This window comes from Triturus cristatus, chromosome 11, assembly GCF_964204655.1.
Source record: "Triturus cristatus chromosome 11, aTriCri1.1, whole genome shotgun sequence".
Taxonomy (NCBI): domain Eukaryota; kingdom Metazoa; phylum Chordata; class Amphibia; order Caudata; family Salamandridae; genus Triturus; species Triturus cristatus.
Genome location: NC_140594.1, coordinates 734,673 through 756,036, shown reverse-complemented (window position 1 = coordinate 756,036; position 21,364 = coordinate 734,673). Strand labels below are relative to the sequence as shown.

The following is a 21,364-nucleotide window of genomic DNA, read 5'->3' as shown; positions in this document are numbered from 1 at the left end:
ATACATTAATTACTTTGGGCCATATGTAGGTAAATTTATTTTACCGATTCATAAATACCGAATTTTACCGAAGCGGTATTTATGAATCGGTAAGTTATATGTAGGTAAACATTCGGTAATAATTACCGAATCGGTAACAATCGGTATTCAAGAATCGGAATTTACCGATTCGGTAAATACCGAAGTGTTAATTACCGAATCGGTAAATACCGAAGTGGTATTTACCGATTCGGTAAATACCGAATCGGTAGTTACCGAATCGGAAATTCAAATACACATGACTGGATGAATCAGCCAATCCTGTGCAACCAAACCCCACCCAACCAGGAAGTGGCCACACCCAGGCAGGTGCACACAATCATCAGACTCTGGAGAGGCTGGGAGTGCAGAGGAGAGGCAGGGAGCCAGTGCCTGATTGTGCAGCTCAAAATCACAATGTCCAGCCAGGAGACACAGAGAGATGGAGGGGAAAGGAGGAGAAAGCAGAAATTTAGCCCTTAGGAACTGCAGGTACTAGTGGAGGAGGTGGTGAAGCAGCACCAGAAGCTGTTTGGGAAGCAGTCCCTGCAAGTGCCTGAGTCGGAGAAGCGCAACATATGGCTGGGAATCCAGGCGCAGGTCAATGCAATTGGAGTGACTCCCAGGGACATTGAGGTGCTGAAAAAGCGCTGGTACGACCTAAGGATCGTCACGAAGAGGAAGATGGGGGAACTGCAGAAGGAGGCCAGCCGGACAGGAGGTGGAAGGAACAGGGCACCTGCCCTTACCGAACTGGAGGAGCTGGTGGAGTCCACAATAGAGCCCGAGAGTGTCGTAGGGATTGGGGATGCCGACAGCTCTGCCAGAGCCGCCACCCAACAAGGTAAGATGCATGCACAGCAATGTTGCCCCCCTACCCCAATCCCACATCCCCAATTGTGAAATGGGTATCCCACTCCAGTCCATGTGTTAGTGCGTACTGGCAATGCATTATGGGAGATGTAGTCAGGTAAACCCCAACCATGAACTGAATAGCACAGAACAACAAGGCATGGTACACACATTAGCGAAAAGCAGGCAGAGGACAATGAGAGAGTGTTACAGAAATGTATTGTGATGCTTGCAATGCAGGGCTTCAGGTACACTGAGCTGATGTTGCATTTCTGTCCACAGATGATACATTGCGCAGGACTGCACATGCAACGGGAGAGAGGGCACACCGGCAAGACAGTTCAGGGAAGGCCAGCACAAGCTCTGCCCAGAGATCAGTACCACATGCAGCCTCACCACCACAGCCAGCCTCACCACCACAGCCAGCATCATCACTCATGCTGGAGTCACCGGCATCATCACCGACTGCATTGGTGAGGTCGAGGAGGCGTGCTGCTTCCATGTTGCAAGTGTTAAGAGTCCTCATCTGACGACTGCAGGGGGCCGGAGCCAACCACTGTGCCCCAGGATGGGAGCCATGCCACTGTGCCCTCCCCCTCAGAGGGAGCACACACAGGTGCCAGACGTCGTTGCAGGTCTCGCGTGCAGAGTCCACCAGCACACGATGATAGCCATGGGGTGTTCTCGGGGCTCGAGGGCACCATGTTAAAGATACAGCGCCTACAAACAAAGGCAATTATGTCAGTTCAGCGCCAAATGCGGGGACTGAAAGCTACATTTGACAACATGGACAGGGGCATCAGCGCCATGGCGGTGGGGAGGAGTGAGATGGCTGCAGGCATGCGGGACATGTCCCAGTCCGTCACGCTGTTGTGCAGCAGGTATGATGCGGACAGAGCTGCACGGCGCCGGGAACGGCAGAGGAGGGATACGCATACGAGGGCACTCAACCTGCTGGCAACTGCCACTTCGCTGCTCTTCAGGCGCTCTGTGGCTATGCAGGAGGGCCTGACGCACTGCAGCAATGACGTTACAAGGGGGATGGTGCAGGTCACCAGTGCACTGGAAGTGCTACTGACAAGCCAGGCGGCCACAACTGGTGCTGGGGATGCTGTGGAAAGCATAGAGACCAGCAGCAGGAGCAGCATTACCCCCCTGTCCCAGATACACGGAGGAGCAGCAGGCGGCATGGGGCTGCCAGTAGTGAGGATGCACAATCCGTGGCATCCCACACTGTAGTGCGTGGCCGCAAACAGTAATGCTGCATGGTCTTGCCTAAGACAATTGGGTGTAGTAACCCTGGACTTGCAAGTAGTCATTACACGATGTTGACAGAACGGCTTTTTCTTGTTGTTGTGGCGTAGTGCCGCATTATTAAACTACCTCATGACATCCAACAACTGGCTGTGTCCCCTTACTTACTCAGAAAATGTTGCATGTGATCTCTGCCCGTCTCTCTCTCCCATCTGTTGCTGTTGGCACTCCAGCTGCGTTGGCCTCTGGCTGTGCTGACTCATCATCATTGTCCTCAAAATCAGTTATTTCCACCTCTGTACCTCTCTTTGTGGCAAGGTTGTGCAGCATTGCACAAGTGGCAATGATCTTGCAGCAGATGATGGGGGTGTACTGGCGTGCGCCTCCGCTTTTGTGGAGGCAGCGGAACCTGCTTTTCAATAGTCCAAACGTGCGCTCCACCACGTTGCGTGTAGATTTGTGTGCCACATTATATCGTCTCTCACTCTGGGTTGATGGGTGTAGGTAGGGAGTGAGGATGAATGACCGCACGGCATATGCACTGTCGCCTAGGTGAGTATGAGAGAACCATCAGTCACATGCCTCAATACACAATGATTTGCACTAAGTAGAATGGAGCGTCACTGTTACTTACCTAGCAGGTATCCTTCTCCAAATTCTCCCGCAAGCAGGCGTGTGTAGATCCCACTGTTCTGGAAGATGAAGGAGTCGTGGGTGCTCCCAGGAAACTTAGCTACGATGTCTGTGATGATGTTCCCTGCATCGCAGATTACCTGCACATTTATGGAGTGGGTGGACTTTCTGTTCCTGTAGATGTGCTCAGTGGCAGCTGGTGGGCAGATTGGAATGTGTGTGCCATCAATACAGCCAAAGACATGGGGGAACTGTGCCATGTGATAAAAGTCAGTTTTGGTTTTCTGCAGTTCAGCCTGTGTGTTTGGGAAGCTGATGTAGTGGTGCATTCTCTGCATCATGGCATCCAGGAACTTCCTGAAGAAACGGGACAGGCAACTCTGGGATACACCGCCCACCGCAGCTATCACCGCCTGGTAACTGCCAGATGCGAGTAGATGTAGGCTGCAGAGAACCTGCACATGTGGTGGTATGGCATGCGCCCTTCTTGTTGGCTGGTCCAGGAGTGGGTGCAGGTCCCTTATCAGGTCCATGATGGTTTGTGGGTGTAGCCTGTACCTTTAATGTATCTCTGCCTCAGTCTGTTGAAAGAGTGTGATGCGCTGTCTGTAAATGCGTTCCTCCCGTCTCCAAATCCTCAGACCTGCTGCCTGTAGACGTAGGCGCCTTGTAATGACATACAGAGCGGCCATGTTGTCCACGCTGTTGCATTTTGGGATTGCTTATATGCACTGTTGATGCTTACCACCTGCTTTCAATCTGTGTTAATTACCGACTCTTAATTACCGAATTTCATGGATTTCTTAAATACCGAATTTACCTACATATCTTTTACCGTTTTCCCACTGCATATTTACCGAATCGGTAAATTTGTATTCGGTAAATATGAATCGATATTTTAGAATTCGGTAATTATGAATCGGTATTTACCGATTCATATTTACCGAAAACTGGTTTTTGGCCTCCTACATCTCACTTGACTAAATACCGGTCGGTAACGGAATATTTACCGAATTTCGGCCGTTACCGACCGGTATTTAGCTACCTACATATGGCCCTTTATGTTTGTTTTTGCTTGAGTTGGCATTCGGGCCTACTAGGCCGCGGTATTCAAAATGGAGTTCAGAAGAGGCCACCGTCATTTGAGCGCGATGCTTACTGCGCAGACTCGGATGGCTCTGAAGAATCTCCAAACTACAAAACTACGTGTTCCTTGTCAGGGATACAAACGTGGAGGATTGCCAGGACCCAGCCAGTGTGAATGACTGGAAGACAATAGAGACCTATACCCGAAGGTCTACATGTTGTTACTTCAGAACTTTCGCTTGAGAACCCGAGGAAATATTACAATTTTGGGAAGATGTCATACTCCGTCCAATGGGAAGCAAACACACATGAGAAAATTACCACTTCTTGCAAATTCAGGGGGATTAGCCAATCAGGACACTTCTACATTTAAATTGTTGCATGTTTGGTCTAAAAGTAAGGGGAAGGGGGATATTTAGTAGAAAGTGTGTGTGCGTTCCAAATTTCCGTTGGTGACTGATGGTGAGGAGGGTCGAATTTGACAGCGCGATTGCCTGGTCCCTTGACTACCTTTGGGACTGTGTCGTGCTGAGCTAAAGAACTTTCCCGGACTTATTTGGGTCTTAACCTGTGTTTGATTGGATGATTTTAGGATTTTGATTTATGCAGGGCTGACGGGTTTTCTGGACATGGTCACCAGTGCCAAAGATTTAGGTAAATATAATTGTATGTAAATTCGTGCCAAAGATATTCATTGAAAATTCTGATTTGATTAAACTTCTGAATATGCCAATGAGAGTGAATTGGTTAGATAAACTAAGCATTGATTACCAAAATGAGTCTGTGATTCTTTTAACAATGTATTGATTGATCCAAAGGTTCCGAAGCTTTAAATGTGTTTTAGCTGGTTCTAAATCACCATCAACCAGTCCAACAAATTGGTCCATCGACCAAATGGTGGAGAGCCTTGATGTTAAAGTTAGGATTCTATAGGTACTAATGCATATAATGTATATAATGTAACGTTTTCCTCCAATAGGTAACAAGGTACCCCACATGTCCAGTGCTCCTTCTCCTCCTGTGTGCAGATTCGAGTGAGACGTATGAGTGTTGGTGTTATGGGCCCCACCAATGAATGCGTGTGTGAATGAATTAGGGTGAAGACGGGTCGGTGACGCAGGGCGGATATGTAAATTGGCCCCTTCGCGCTGGAGCAAGTGCGATTGAGGAATGGCGTCAGGGGAATATGCGCGCTGGTATAATGCAATTAGAAAACACCTCACTCCACCTACTCTTTTCTCTTCTGCCCCTACCTACTCTCTGTGCCTTCTGTTGCCCTCCTGGTGCTGCTCTGTGTCTCCGTCCCTGTGTGTGTTTTCCTCATCCCTTCCTGACCCCTGTATACCACCCCTCTGTGTGCTCATCTGCCGCCCTGGCATCCCTCTTGTTGCCGTGTGTTTTGTTATCACTCCCTACTGTTCCTGTGTACTCATATGCCACTTATTGCCGCCCCAGCATTTCTCTGTTCTCAGCCCTCTCCTTGACTTCATTACCCCTTCCAGCCCTTGTGTTCCACTACTATGTGCACACATCTGTCACCCCAGAATCCTTCTGTTCTTATCCCCTCCTTGCCCTGTATTTTAATGATAACGTCCTGTGTTCCACTCTGTGTGCTCCTCTTCCCCCTCACTCCTCTAGTCATCCCTCTTTTTGCCCTGCGTTTTCATCACCCCTTCCTGCCCCCAGTGTTACACTCTGTGGGGCAGATCTATATCGGAGATGCGCCACTTTTACGCCGCCGTTGCGTCACTTTTGTGACGCAGCGGCGGTGTAAACCCTGCGCCACATTGCGCCATATTTACATCGTGACGCATCTATGGAGATGCGTCACGATGTAAAGCCCTGCACCACGTAAAACCTGCGTCAGGTTTCACGTGGGCGTGTCGACAGAGGGGGGGGCGTTCCGTCGCAGGAACGCCCCTGAAAAGTGACTCAGTCAAATCTATAAGATTTGACTGAGTCACTTTCCCAACGCTGATGCGCCAAAACCCTGCGCCTGCTTGAAGCAGGCGTAAGGCTTGACGCACCATGTTAGGGATAGGGTAGGTTGGAACAGTGCTGGAGTTGCGTCGCGCTTGCGACGCAACTGAAGCACTGCGCCAACCTTACGCCATCGGATGCGTCACGCATCTGTTTATTCCTGCGCCATGATGCGACGCATTGTAAATGCGGCGCATCATGTGTGGCGCAAGGGTAAACTTGCGTGACGCATCATTCCTGGCGCATCCTTGCTGATTTGCAGAGATGCGCCAGGCAACATAAATCTGCCCCTGTGTGCTCATCTGCCACTCCTCGCCTCCCCTGTTACCCTCTGTTATCATCCTTTTCCTTGCCTGGTGTTATCTTGCCCTTTTTTGCCCCCTGTGCTCCACTTCTCAGTGCACACATCTGCCACCCTCTGTTCTCGCCATCGCCTTGGTTTTGTGTTTTCATCTCTTCTTCCTGTCCCGTTTTCCACTCTGCGCTCATCTGCCATTCCTCGCTGCCCCCTGCACCCCTCTGTTCTCGCCCCTCTCCTTGTAGTGTTTTCATCAACCCTTCCTGACCCCTGTATTTCACTATGTGCGCTTGTCTACCGCTCCTCACGGCCCCCTGCACCCCTCTCCTTGCCATGTATTTTCATCACCCCTTCCTGCCCCCGTGTTCCACTCCCTGTGCTCATCTGACGCCCCAGTCATCCCTCGTATTGCCCAGTGTGTTCACCACCCCTCTGCCCTCGCTCTTTCCCAACTACACTAAGCCCTACAGCTGGAACCTGCGATGTCACCATACCTGCTGCTGCACGCGCATAGGGGCGGGCCGTTAATGTGCCTGACAAGCCCATCAATGGAACTTACCTGACCCAGGATTGGGTCAACCAAACTCGAAGGCAGGTCAGAGGTCACTGCAGGTCTTGCAGGACCCTAATTGGAAAGAAGCTTCCCGCCCGCAAAGATTTATGGCCCTGCTGGTGTTACTTGTGGGCAGGGGCCGCAGGACACAGAGCCACAGATGCACCTAAAATTAGGAAAGAGGTGTGGGATACAAGGCAACCATTTTCTGCAGCGCAGCGGTGCCGCCGCACAAAGCCTTGAATCCGCCGCACACTGGGCGGAATCTAGCCCAAGTTTCGGTAGCCCGCACAACACAATTTTTCCTTGCACAATCGGGCAAAATATCGCTCAATTGTGCGAGAAGTCACCCAATCTGGCAACCCTGCCACCAGAGGCCTGTCCCCCCACTCCCTCTCCCCCTCTGGCACTGTCTGGTCACTGACATTGATGAGGGTCTGAGTACAAACTGTCTCTTGTTCCCGGTGGCGCTCTTCCCGGCTCCGGCGCTGCCGACGAGGATTATCCTTCCTCAGCTCATCTGTGGAAGGAAAATACACAAGTGAGTGCAAGACCGGTGAGGGGTTGAGAGGGGGGAGAAAAAGAGAGTGAGAATCAGTAACTGACTACAAACTAAGTCATATTCCTCTCATGGAGCCCCCTCTAGTGGAGGAAGCGAGAACCTGTCGGAAGAGCAGCTAACGCCTGTCTGGAGCTTCACACCACTTACTGACCCCTAACTAAAGGCTCTTGACCCCACTGCACACCAGTGACCTCAAAGGGCTCCTACTCAGCAATGAAATCTCCTGTGTATCACCCTCACACTGAGGCCTTCACAAGGCCCTGTATACACGCAGCCCCTTTAGGCTCCAATTCTAAATATGTAAAGCCGCCCCCACTCCTGCCCGAATCCATCTCACTCTCGCCTAAGGCTGTTTCATAATGTTACCCTGGATAAATGCAGGCCTGCAAGTGTCACGCGTTAAGGGTCTCATGACTCCATTTTATTGCTTGTCTCGCGTGTGATGTCACTCCTATCAAATCTCTCCCTCTCTGACAGTGGCTTAAGGGCACTCTGAGCAGTCACCAGCAGTGAACAAGTGACCTGCTGTTGGGAGCTCAGGCAGAGCACACAGTGGAAGAGAGGTGTGGTTGCCATGGCTAGGGCTCTCTGCTGCCCCTGATGGAGCAAGGTTTCGTATAAAAGAAACATGCTTGGATGCAATCATCTCAAATAACATGTAATAATCAATCTGTCTGTGAATACTAATATTACATCACATCCAATAAATTTGTATTGAGGGGATGCTCGCCTATGTGTATTACTAACCAGTAACCCGAATGTCATTGAATAGCTGCTGAAAACGCGTGAACTCTACTGCACATGCGTCTACTGCATCTACGTAGTATGACGTCACTCTGTGCTTTGGGGAGGAAACTTTGCAGCTGCGCATTAGCTTCTAAAATGGCAGCTTGAAACTCACATACTAACGCATATGCAAAGCCGCAACTAACCCGTGCAAGTTCTACTAAGCTATTAATGCAAAAGATATATTAAATAAATGGGGTTAGAGTAGAAGTAAGTGGTATACAGTGAATTTATTTATTTTCGTATTCTAACATGTTTTTCTCTGACTTTATTAATAGTTCGTATTTGGGCCTTGGAGGGTAACTGGCATCTCTATCCCGCCTGACTAGTTCACGTGCGCACTGGATCCTCGCTCTGAACTCTGATGGCATCATTGAACCACTGCCAAGGACATGTGCCCTGAAAGCTATCAGAATGATGGGTAATAGCACTCCCTAAATAGGGATAAGCCGCACTTAAAGTTGATGTAACCAATCAATTCTCTAAGCAACTAATAGCGTTATTACAATTAACAATAAGAGGTGCTGTATACACTCGTAGCACTGATTAGCCAACAGTACTATTGGCAAGTCAAAAACCTGCACATACACATGAAAAAAAACCAGTAATAGCACTCCCTAATCTGGTCACATTTGGCACTTTACGCCCAAAATACATATAGTGATTACATGTAAATCACTTGTAAACAAAATTTAAGCAAATACAGATTAATATGGCCTTAATTCCTGACAATGAATTTTCCACACTTGACGTCAATTCGTCTTCTTTATTTCTGTATAGCAGGTTTCACAGTAATGGATATAAACCAAGCCAACACGTGTTTCGTCTGTACCATAATGCGTATGCAGACTTTTTCAAGGCAATTGCACAGGTCAAGTTAAGTCACTTGGGCCATCTGGTAGTGAAGCCTCAGATATCCAAAAAGAATAAAGAAAACACTGCTATGTAAAAATCACCACAATACACTTGGCTGTCAAAGCGGTAGTTCATAGGTCAAGCATACATGTATCCATGTTTAGTTGAATGTCAAACGCACATCGTGTCCTTTAGAGAGTAAGGTAAGCTTCTCTAATTGGTCAGTAAAAACACAGCGGGCTGCCAAACCTTGATAAGCCGGCTCCCTCGTAACTGTCGTGTTTCAAGGAGTCCAGTGACGCCAAGTAAGCTTGTTTTGGGCAAAACAAGCTTACTTAGTGCGAAATTGCTCTGAATCTTCGCGAGCATGCGGAACTTTCGCGAAGATGCGGAGATTGCTTTTCCCGCCCGTTCGCATTGTGTTTTTGCGTGCTCGCGGGGAAATATATCTCTAAATTGCCCATATGGTCGCTAATGGGAGTGGGCATCTTGCTCGTGATGCTTATTTCCTGTTCCGGGTAGAATGACGTGTTCACAATTGCAAACTCTCGCGGGATAGGGCAACTGGCTACCAGCAATCCAACATCTCGTGGCGCACACAAACGGATAAGAAAACTTGTCGGCAAATGCAGGGATCTGGTAAGTCGCTGCCGCGCGCGCGACGATGCATTTTTAAAGCACGAAAAAGAAAATACTTCCACTTTCGCAGCGGATCGCGGAAGTTTCAACATCTCGGCGGAACGCGGAAATGCCAAAACTTCGCAACTTCCGCAAGTGGAACGGAAATTTTCGCCCAGGCCTAGTTTTATATCACTTAGAAAGGTTAATACTGAAGGTGTAGCAGGTTCTCTGATGCTTGTATGAAGAGTAAGCGGAAAGGTTTTACTCGCAGTGCGTGAAGAGTAAGCGGAAGAGTTTTACTTGCAGTGATAGAAATGTTGCTATTCTTTGAATTTAGTGGAGCGTACACAATAGCGAATGTTTCTATGTTGTTAATTAGTGAAAAATTGTGTGAATTTTGTGAGAAAACAAGTTTTCGCATTACCTTGTGAAGGAGGGTTAGTAGAGGGTGCTGCACTGACGTTGACGAGAGCCGCGCTGGGATTAGTTGAAACAGCAGGCGTGTAGTTGATGCAAAATTGTAAAGGAGGGGTCAGTAGTAAGGAGTGATTTGGGCGTCACAGAAAAGCAAGTATTGGCTAAAAGAACGAGCAGAGTAAAGGTTGATTGGTCACCAGAATAGAAGACGCACTGGTATTAGAGAATCATTAGAAATAAAACGAACGCCTGATAAATCATCAAAATAGAAATGCAAAGAATAATAATAGTTAGTGGAGTTTGCATGTACGATCCAACATTAATAGGGACCCGTCCAGATAGAAGATTTATAAGTTTTGCTTACAAACAGTATCTTAACCAGCACAAGCACGCAATGTACGGAGAAAACAGAAAGATGTCATTTATGCAGAAAGTTAAGAATTATTTTTAAAAGGATAAACCTATTAAGAGTAGAGAAGGAATTCTTATCCCTCCCCCAAAAACGCCTGCATCATACGTGATGGTGGAAAGAGGCTATCATACCTGTGTATGGTTGGAAAATTGGGTAGAGTATACAAAAGATGATGGAATATTAGCATTTTCTGAGTTTGGATCCTTTAATGGGAGAATTTTGCATAAATTAAGAACTCGGATGAATGAATTAGAACCCAGACCTAGATTGACTCAGTACGAAGCTCTAGAAGAATGAGAAAGGGAAGCATTTGAACGTGACAGGCCACGAAGTAACCGGACCCTAAGCAAATATTATCCAAAATTTCCCTGAGAGACTAGAGATAGTCAAATGAACCAATGGAGACAGGCCATGGTGGCGGAAGGCTTATATCCCGTGTTAATGTCAGAAGAGCAGTCTGGATCAAATGTACTGAGAAAACAAAGCACTTAACAATGACAGGTAGGGGAGAAATAGAAGAAGAATATTTAGAAGACATTTTAATGAAGAGCCCTCCACCATATAATGAGGAATTGAGTAGAGTGACCCCTAGTGCCTCGATGTTAGGAACACCTTTGGTTCCACATGTAGTACATTACTCAACAATAGAAAGGGTACTTCAAGAAAAAGAATGGGTAGCAACAAATAAAAATAGAGATGAATTGATACAGAAAATAGCTCAGATAAATGCACATCCTGAAGCACTGACCATACCGGCAACCATAGGTCCAGTAGTTCCATTGTATGGCCACAAGTTAAACTGTCCCAAAACTTCCGTAATGCCTACTCCAAACATTGAACCCAGAAATGAAAAGGTAATAATTGATGATCAAGCTAGTGAATGTGAATCGGTAATATCATTAATGGATTTACCTATAAGAGAACAAATAATTGAAACACCAAGAAGGAATTTGCCCAGTTGCTCTAAAGAAATTAGGTTAGAAACTTCAACAGGAACCAGAAGTGCTACAATAGTAACCCCAGAAGAAATAGAAAGATGGACACAAGAAATAGAGAAGCCGAAAACACAGCCAAAAATATGAGACATTTTCAAATTGCGAGTAGAATTGGAAGAGATGATAGCTGGAAATGTGGGTCTAGACAGGTTAAATCTGGTGAATCTGGCATCTGAAATGGGAATTGATATAGAGAGGTCAAAAGTGCTGCAGAAACCCTATAGAGCAGAATTTTCTGATAGAGATTTGGAAAACATGAATGTGCCTGGAAGAAAATTACAGATCAGAGAGTTATTATTTTTATTACAATAATGGGGAGACCTTGACAAATGGAAAGTTAGGTGGACAAAGAAAAAGGAAGCAGCACAGGTAAATCGAACAACTTCTGAATATGCATTAAGAGAAACAGAAAAGGTTGAGAGGTTGTATCTGATGAGGGAAGTACCCGGAGGGGGATATGTACATGTTCCGTGGACTAGACAGGATATTTTGTCTTTTAAAAATGATTTTCCAAAACGGAGAGAAAAACCAGTGGAGTGGTACAGGCAAGTCGAGAGGTTTGTGAAGGTTTCAAAGGTTTTGTTGAAAGATCTGGATGGTCTGTTTAACATAGTGGTACCAGCAGATTTGTGGACATAATATAAAATTACTGTAGATTGGCTGTTGGACTTGGCCCTCTGGCAGGTTCACCCCTGAACTTTTTGCTTTTACTGGTGACCTGGTGGTAGTGATTTTTGGTTTCTGCGCTCTTTCCCTGTGTCCCAGAGTAAAGTGCTTGCTCACTCTGAGTGCATGTGGTGAGATAGGCCTGCCCTCCCATAGGAATGCATGGGGAATGTATGTGTCCCTGGTAGTTCTTGATGCATGGGGTGTGCAGGGTCGAGTCTGGTATGTGCGGACTCGTATGATTAAATGCTGCGCGATGATGTGTGCGGCGTGCATGTAGCTAGTGTGGAAGTGCCACTTCTAGACACTGGCATAAATGTGCAGTGACTGCCTGTCGCGTGATTGGCTGGCTGAGGTCATGTGATGGGCTAGGGAATCCCCAGAGTCAGGAGGAGTCACCCAGTGGTGAATAGGGAGATCAGCAGCTAGATGGGTGGGAGGAGTACACCTTGGACCTGAATAGGGCAGGGCTTTCCCCACACAATGCTGGCTCTGCCCCCTGTGGTGCGACTGATGACCCTAGCCCTGCCAGTGAATAGAGTGAGGGGCTGAGCACATCAAGGGTGCTCCCCAACCAGCTGCGACTGGTTTTCCCCCTCACCCTGAACCAAGAACAAAGGGTTTTACAGTATAAGAAGGGGCTGTGTCCCCTTCCATGTGGTTCTCTTTTGCTGATCCTAACTAGGGGGGCTGCTGCTGTTGCTGGGCGCCAGGAGAGACCGCCACTGGGGACTGCCTCCCTGCTGGAGGGCCCTGTGAGCTGGCCCCTGGGCCCAGTCCTTGACCCCCCCTGCCTGCTAAAAGACTTTCCATGTGCCTTGCCTGGCTGGTGGGGAAGCTCTTCACCTGATCACTTTCCTGACTTGGTGTTCGCCGCCCTGAGGAGCGCCTTCGTGAGCTGAACAGCGCTGGACGGCGATCCTTTGTAAGGGAATCCCGACGTAGGGATTCCCCCGCTTTTTGCTACTTTCCGAGCGGGAGCCTACCCCGCTTTATTAGGGAATTAATATCCCTAGCGGGTGCCCACCCCGCCGGGACCTTGCCATTGTTCTGTGGGGATCCTCGCGGGTGCCTACCCCGCTTATTTAATTATTTTTATAGCGGGAGCCCACCCCGCATATTGGTGCTGTCGCGGGTGCCCACTACGCACTGTGTGACTAAAGAGGGAGTCTACCCCTCGTTGCCGCTGTGAGAATCACCGCCGCAGCCGGGCTTCAGCCGGAAGTCAGGCAGCCTTCGTTGGGACGGGGGCGGGACTTCAAGCAGGAAGCGACGGCAGCCTACCCCGCGCTCCTGCGCTGCAAGGCAGAAAGGGAATCACGAAGACCGGAGCCCGGCAGGCTCCGCTCCTGTCAGGAACCCAAGATTACAGATAGGTTTAATTGCGCATCGAAGACTCAAAGTTTGTACACCCCGAACAATGGAAGGTACATGGGTGGAGCTGACTCGGAAATGGCGCCAGAAAAGGCCACCAGAACCGAGTAGCTGTTAGCGTTCTAGTGTTTGGCAGAGAACGCGCTGGAATCCTAGGTGAGGCTCGCGCTGCCTAGGAACTGCGCACTTCACCAAGAATTTCTAGATAGTCAGGTGCGCATTCCAGTGCGCGCTGACTAAAAGTGTTTCAGTTCTCGCTCGAAGGCTTTTCTGAATCTACCCTGAGGGGCTTTCGGAAATCAGTAGATACAAGTTCAAAATCCGAGTTCCATGAAGTAAAGTGACTTTTGAGGAGAACAGCAAATCTTAGTTTGTGAAGATTTCGCACCGAGTCGTCAGGGAGAGGAAGCAGCGTCAACAGGAGCATCTGAAGGAAGAACAAGAAAAATGAAGCTAAGTTAACGAGTGTATATTTGTCACGTCAGAGAACTGAAGTAAATTACCAAAAGCAATCGAGTCATAGAACTTACTGTGAGGGAAGTGGCTTTACTGTAATTCTTCACAGAGGTAACGAGTAGTAACGACAAGTCCTGAAAAAATCAAAGAGAGAATTGCAATATAGGTTAGAACTCTTGAGCAACTACAAATAATAGAATAAGATAAAACCATACTTACGACAGAAATAAGTCGTCGAACAATAGCTAAGTACAGAGAGTGAAATACCACCACGAAAAGAGAAGAAAGCATAAAACACACAGATGAATAATTACCAATAGGAAAAGACCTCAAACTCAGTAAGTAGTATACCAAATTAAAATAGATAACATCTAGTTTAAAAGAAAGCAGAAGTTCTTAACAGATAAATGTAACTATATTACAGGTGTGCAAAAAAGAAAAAAGAAGCTGTGAATTAAGGCAGATACCAAGGAAGATAAGACATAGGAGAGTAAAAAGAAAAATAGGAAAGTAAGTGAGAAGCTCAGAGAGAAAGATTTATATGAGGCAGATAAACCTTGGGTTCTAGCTATTTCCTTTTTAATTGCAGACGAAGAATATAGTTAAGGAAATACAAGCACACACAGAAAAGAAATAGAAGAGAAGCAGAGTTCTGAAATTGGCATGGTAAGGAAATAAGGCAATAGGGGTTAAGAGATAAGAGAGGTTAAGGACTAAAAGTTTATGATAACAATAACTCTTGTCTACAGGTTATCTCTTCAGCAAAAGAAGTCTGCTGGACGGACTCCTGAAGGAAGCCGCAGAACAGTCTCTTCTCTCTTTTGTTATTTTATCCACTTTCCCCCTTCCCCCTAGATAGCCACTCTAGAGACTTGTCACACTAAGCTCTGGATTGCTGTCGGGGTGGATTTGGGAACTAGCATCTCTGTTCCTGTGTAAGTTTGAAAACCGTAATTAGAGTCTGACAGAGTGAAGTGCCCACGTTGCATTTTACACCCGAACAGAGATGGCTGAGGGAATAGACGTACAAGGTTTAGGAACAATATTAGATACCAAGCAAAAAGAGTTAAGTGCAGTCCGAGAGGAAAACCAGAACCTCAGATTAGAAGTAGTAAATTCTAGAAAAGAAACCGCAGAATTGGCGCAAAGGCTTAGACAACCTTTTGGTTCAGGATCAGACGCTCAAGCTTCATTGACAGAAGGGACTAATAGGATGACAACTCAGGTGATTCACTCCCTCTCACCTGTCATTCCATTAGCGGCACCCGAGCATTTTAGTGGGGATCCGCAGAAGGCTCAAATATTCATTACGCAGTGCTCATTACATTTCATGTGCCGCCCTTCCATTTTTCCAGATGCTCAGTCTCGAGTGGCCTTTGTGTTGTCATACTTAAGTGGGGATGCAGCATCCTGGTCTTTGCCTCTGATTTCAAAAGACGATCCCATATTGCGGAATTATGAGAACTTCAAAGAAGAGTTCCTTTGAATATTTGACAGAAGGCGGATATCCCAAGCCGTAGACAACAAACTACTCGACCTGAAACAGGGCAACCGCGATGTGGTCTCTTATTTGGCTCAATTCAATAAACTAGTGGTGGAAACCAACTGGCCTGAGAGTAAGAGAGCAGCGGTGTTTTATCGAGGTTTAAGAGATGAGCTAAAGGATGCATTGACCGGAATACCCAATAGACCCACAGAAATCTCCGCGTTGGTGGATTTAGTGCTGGAAATCGATTTCCGTCATGGGGAAAGAAAAGGTGAAAAAAGGAAAGATTTCAAGTCAGTGATTCCACGATTTGATCGCGTAAGGTCGGAGGGAGGACGAAGCAATGAAGGTCAGCAGGGCATCGAACCAATGCAGATTGGTACAATACGGGGTCCTCTTTCCAAAGAAGAGAAGGAAAAGAGAAGAACCAACAACCTATGCATGTACTGTGGATCGGGAGGTCATTTTGTACGTGCGTGTCCAAAGAAACCCAAGGGAAGTTTCAAGCCGAAGGAAAACTAAAGGCACCATCTGTTGGAGGAGTTGAACAGGTGGATGCGATTTTAGATCAGACTCCAAAAGAACATAGGGTGGCCAATACTCTACAGTCTGCAGCGCCACATCTAACTTTATCAATGGAAATCAGGTTTCGACACGTGACGCTGAGGGAAGTCTCAGTGATGATCGACTCAGGAGCCACCGGAAACTTTTGCGATCTAAAGTTTGCGAGCAAGGTGGGAATCGAAGCCATCAAAAAGTTAAAAGCAGAGCCCGTTAGGGCAGTGGATGGAACCAACCTGTCCTCTGGTCCAATAACCAGTCACACAGAATTAATTCATCTGATCTCGAATGACGGACATGAGGAGAAGATCCAGTTTAACTTAATCGATGCCCCCCAATTCCAGTTGATCCTTGGGCTTCCCTGGCTTACTGAACATAATCCAACAATCAACTGGAGTACCAGATCCATTAAGATGGAATCAGATTATTGTTTGGGAAATTGTTTCAGGGGCCAGCTGCAGGAGCAAGAGGTGAATCCTGCACATTCGTTGTGTCAGACGGGAGAATCAATTTGTGTAATCCATGTGCAAGACATACCAGAGGAATATCGAGATTTTGAAGACGTATTCAATGAAGTGGAGGCAGAACAATTACCACCCCACAGACCATATGATTGTAAAATTGAGATAGAACCCGGTTCAAATCTACCTTGCAGCCGTGTGTATGCCCTTACGGAAAAAGAACACCATCACCTAAAAGAGTATTTGGACAAGTATCTAGCAAACGGCTTCATTCGTCCCTCGCAGTCCCCAGTCTCCTCGCCCCTATTTTTTGTGCCAAAGAAAGAAGGAGATTTGAGAACTTGCATCGACTACAGAGCCATCAATAAGATTACAAAAAAGAACCGTTATCCATTGCCGCTAATATCTGTCTGGTAGATCAAGTGAAAGGAGCAACAATTTACACGAAGTTGGATCTGAGGGGAGCGTATCATCTGGTGAGAATGAAGGAGGGCGATGAGTGGAAAACAGCTTTCAGAACGAGGTTCGGCCTATTTGAATATCAGGTTATGCCCTATGGGCTATGTAACGCTCCCGCAGCCTTTCAACACTTCATTAACGATGTATTGAAGGAATTCATCGACCAGTGTGCACTGGTGTACATCGATGACATCCTTATCTACTCTGAGAACAAGGAAGAACATCAGGATCAGGTTAGAAGGGTCTTACAGAAGCTGAGAGAAAACAGACTGTTTGTAAAGCTAGAGAAGTGTGCCTTCAGTGTCTCTCAGGTTGAATTTTTGGGCTTTGTAATTTCACCAACAGGCATTCTTATGGACCGCAAGATGATCGAAGCGGTGATAAATTGGAAGTCCCCTGAGAGCGTCAAAGAAGTACAAAGCTTTATTGGTTTTGCCAATTTTTACCGGAGATTCATTGGAGAATTTTCGCATAAGATTTTGCCACTCACCCGTCTATTGAAAAAAGGGGTCAAATTTGAATGGACAACTGAAGCTGAAGAAGCCTTCCAATCCCTAAAGAGAAGTTTTACGTCAGACCCAATCCTACAACATGCAGATCCGACTGAACCATTTTATGTGGAGACCGATGCCTCTGATCAGGCGGTGGGAGGAATTTTGTCCCAATGAAGCAAGCAAACGGGGCAGCTGCATCCAGTCGCCTATAGGTCAAGAAAATTAACTCCGGCAGAAATAAACTATACCATCACAGAGAAGGAGCTATTGGCCATAAAAGACGCATTCAAAGATTGGAGACATCATTTAATGGGGGCACAGCATCAAGTCACAGTATATACAGACCATAGAAATTTAAAATTTCTAAAAACAGCCAGAACCTTAACACCAAGACAATTGCGATGGTCGCTGTACTTTGCTGATTACGATTTCGTCATTACTTATCGACCAGGGGCCCAGAACGGAAAAGCAGATGCCTTGTCTAGGATAGACACAGAAAATCAAAAGACACCTGTAGGAAATCAATCCATTATCCCAAGTGAGAAGATTATTGGAGCAATCACTTCAGTGGATCTTGAACAGGGTATCACTGACGCAATGGATGAAAAGACCTTGAAAGAGTGGGCGAAGGAGGAAGGAAGAGAGGTTCGTAATCAGTTGCCCTACTTCCAAGGAGCTCTGTATATTCCCACTAAAGAGTTGCAGCAACAGATTATCAAGGAATGCCATGATGCAAAGTTGGCAGGACATAAGGGAGAGGCAAAGACCAGAGAACTGATCCAGCGACACTACTGGTGGCCTGAAATGTCGAAGAGTATTGAGCAATATGTTAAGACTTGTGAGATCTGTGCTCAGGGAAAATCCGAAAGGCAGGCCCCAAAAGGTTTACTTATGCCCTTACCCACTCCACCTTATCCTTGGCACACTGTTACATTAGACCTCATAACTGACTTACCCCTTAGTTAGGGCTACAATACCATCTTAGTAGTAGTAGATTCCCTTTCTAAAATGGCTCATTTTACAGCTTTAAAGGGAGTGCCAACAGCTAAGCAGTTGGCGACTCATTTTAGTGCTCAAATAGTGAAAATACATGGAATCCCTAAAATAGTAATCACAGATAGGGGTCCACAGTTCATTTCCCACTTTTGGAAATCTTTCATGGAAGGGTTGGGTACAGAAGTCCGTTTTTCCACCAGTTACCACCCAGAAACTGACGGTCAAACCGAGAGGGTGAACCAGGAACTTGAACAGTATCTGAGATTGTTTTCTTTTGAAACAAGAAGGAAATTGGTCGGATTATTTGTGGGCAGCAGAGTTCGCCCATAATAATGCAAAGAATGTTTCCACTGGGTATTCCCCTTTCTTTATGAATTATGGAAGACATCCCAACTCGACCCTCAGGCAAACCGAGATCTCAGTTCCGGCGGTGGAGGAGATTGTAACACAGTTAGATCAGGTACATAAGAGGGCAATTGAAAATCTTGAACTAGCTAAAGAAAAATATAAGAGTTATGCAGACAGAAAGAGACGAGTAGGCCCCTCATTGGAAATAGGAGACAAGGTTTGGTTAAGTACTAAGAATTTGAGATTGAAAGGTAATCGGAAGTTTCAACCGAGATTTATTGGTCCATATCCGGTGACTTACCGAGTTCAATTGCCACCAAAGTTGAAAATACATCCAGTTTTCCACATATCCCTGTTGAAGAAGGCTCCAGAAGATCTGCGAAAAAACCTGCCTCCAAGGCCTCTTCAGCTAGAGACTGGTACTGAATTTGAAGTCAAGGAAATTCTAGACTCCAAAATACAAAAAGGGAAGTTATACTATTTGGTGGACTGGAAGGGTTATGGGCCCGAGGAAAGGTCTTGGGAACGAGAGGAAGATGTCCATGCTCCAAGATTAGTCAAGGCCTTTCACCTACGATCACCAACTAAACCCCAGAGGAGAGAACCTACCTTGTTGGAGGGTACTGTCAGGAACCCAAGATTACAGATAGGTTTAATTGCGCATCGAAGACTCAAAGTTTGTACACCCCGAGCAATGGAAGGTACATGGGTGGAGCTGACTCGGAAATGGCGCCAGAAAAGGCCACCAGAATCGAGTAGCTGTTAGCGTTCTAGTGTTTGGCAGAGAACGCGCTGGAATCCTAGGTGAGGCTCGCGCTGCCTAGGAACTGCGCACTTCACCAAGAATTTCTAGAGAGTCAGGTGCGCATTCCAGTGCGCGCTGACTAAAAGTGTTTCAGTTCTCGCTCGAAGGCTTTTCAGAATCTACCCTGAGGGGCTTTCGGAAGTCAGTAGATACAAGTTCGAAATCCGAGTTCCATGAAGTAAAGTGACTTTTGAGGAGAACAGCAAATCTTAGTTTGTGAAGATTTCGCACCGAGTCGTCAGGGAGAGGAAGCAGCGTCAACAGGAGCATCTGAAGGAAGAACAGGAAAAATGAAGCTAAGTTAACGAGTGTATATTTGTCACGTCAGAAAACTGAAGTAAATTACCGAAAGCAATCGAGTCATAGAACTTACTGTGAGGGAAGTGGCTTTACTGTAATTCTTCACAGAGGTAACGAGTAGTAACGACAAGTCCTGAAAAAAATCGTAGAGAGAATTGCAATATAGGTTAGAACTCTTGAGCAACTACAAATAATAGAATAAGATAAAACCATACTTACGACAGAAATAAGTCGTCGAACAATAGCTAAGTACAGAGAGTGAAATACCACCACGAAAAGAGAAGAAAGCATAAAACACACAGATGAATAATTACCAATAGGAAAAGACCTCAAACTCAGTAAGTAGTATACCAAATTAAAATAGATAACATCTAGTTTAAAAGAAAGCAGAAGTTCTTAACAGATAAATGTAACTATATTACAGGTGTGCAAAAAAGAAAAAAGAAGCTGTGAATTAAGGCAGATACCAAGGAAGATAAGACATAGGAGAGTAAAAAGAAAAATAGGAAAGTAAGTGAGAAGCTCAGAGAGAAAGATTTATATGAGGCAGATAAACCTTGGGTTCTAGCTATTTCCTTTTTAATTGCAGACGAAGAATATAGTTAAGGAAATACAAGCACACACAGAAAAGAAATAGAAGAGAAGCAGAGTTCTGAAATTGGCATGGTAAGGAAATAAGGCAATAGGGGTTAAGAGATAAGAGAGGTTAAGGACTAAAAGTTTATGATAACAATAACTCTTGTCTACAGGTTATCTCTTCAGCAAAAGAAGTCTGCTGGACGGACTCCTGAAGGAAGCCGCAGAACAGTCTCTTCTCTCTTTTGTTATTTTATCCACTTTCCCCCTTCCCCCTAGATAGCCACTCTAGAGACTTGTCACACTAAGCTCTGGATTGCTGTCGGGGTGGATTTGGGAACTAGCATCTCTGTTCCTGTATAAGTTTGAAAACCGTAATTAGAGTCTGACAGCTCCCAAGTCCCGGGTCCCAGGAGGGGGCTCGGGTGACCGAAGATCCGCGCCGCAGAGGAGTCCCCCGAGTGAGGAGACGCCGCCTCTCTAACCAAAGGTGAGTGCGGGCGTCCCTGGGGTCCCCCCTCTGCAGCGCCCTGTGCTTCTTCCTGCTGCTCGGCCCGTAGAGGCAGCCCCCACCACGGGGCCGCCTGGTTGTGTGAGCACGAGTACGCTCCAACGCGGGGGCAGGATTGTAAGATCCGAATGAGGCTCCAACGGGGCCCGCATTGCTTTCTTCGAGCACTGGTGCGCTCCAACGGCATTGTTGCTTAAGAGCGCGAGTGGGCTCCAACTACGGTGGCATTACTCTCTTGAGACCCTGAGCAGGACTCCAACATTTTGGGCGACATCCTTGTTCTCGAGCCCACGAGGCTTCACGGGGACATATTAGTTTCAGAGCCCAGCGAGGCTCCAACGTAGGCCATAATTGTTCTAAGGGCCCAGAGGTGCCCAGGCCTCCGTCCCTACAGCTGCCCAGCACTTAGTGGGCAGCTGCCACGTTTAGGTTGTGCCCCTGTGTGCATTGGCCTGCGCAGCCTGCGCAGTCTGGCCCTGACTCTGCTGGACAGGGCGTCCTAGCCCCAACAAGGCCAGTTGGCTTAGGGACTGCCACAGGTGGTGGCTA

General features: G+C 46.7%; 1 pseudogene; it reads right to left on the bottom strand.

Annotated features, from left to right (window-relative positions):
* The window catches only part of LOC146783139 (GTPase IMAP family member 4-like), a 94,915-nt pseudogene that overhangs the window by 31,139 nt on the left and 42,412 nt on the right, over positions 1-21,364 (bottom strand).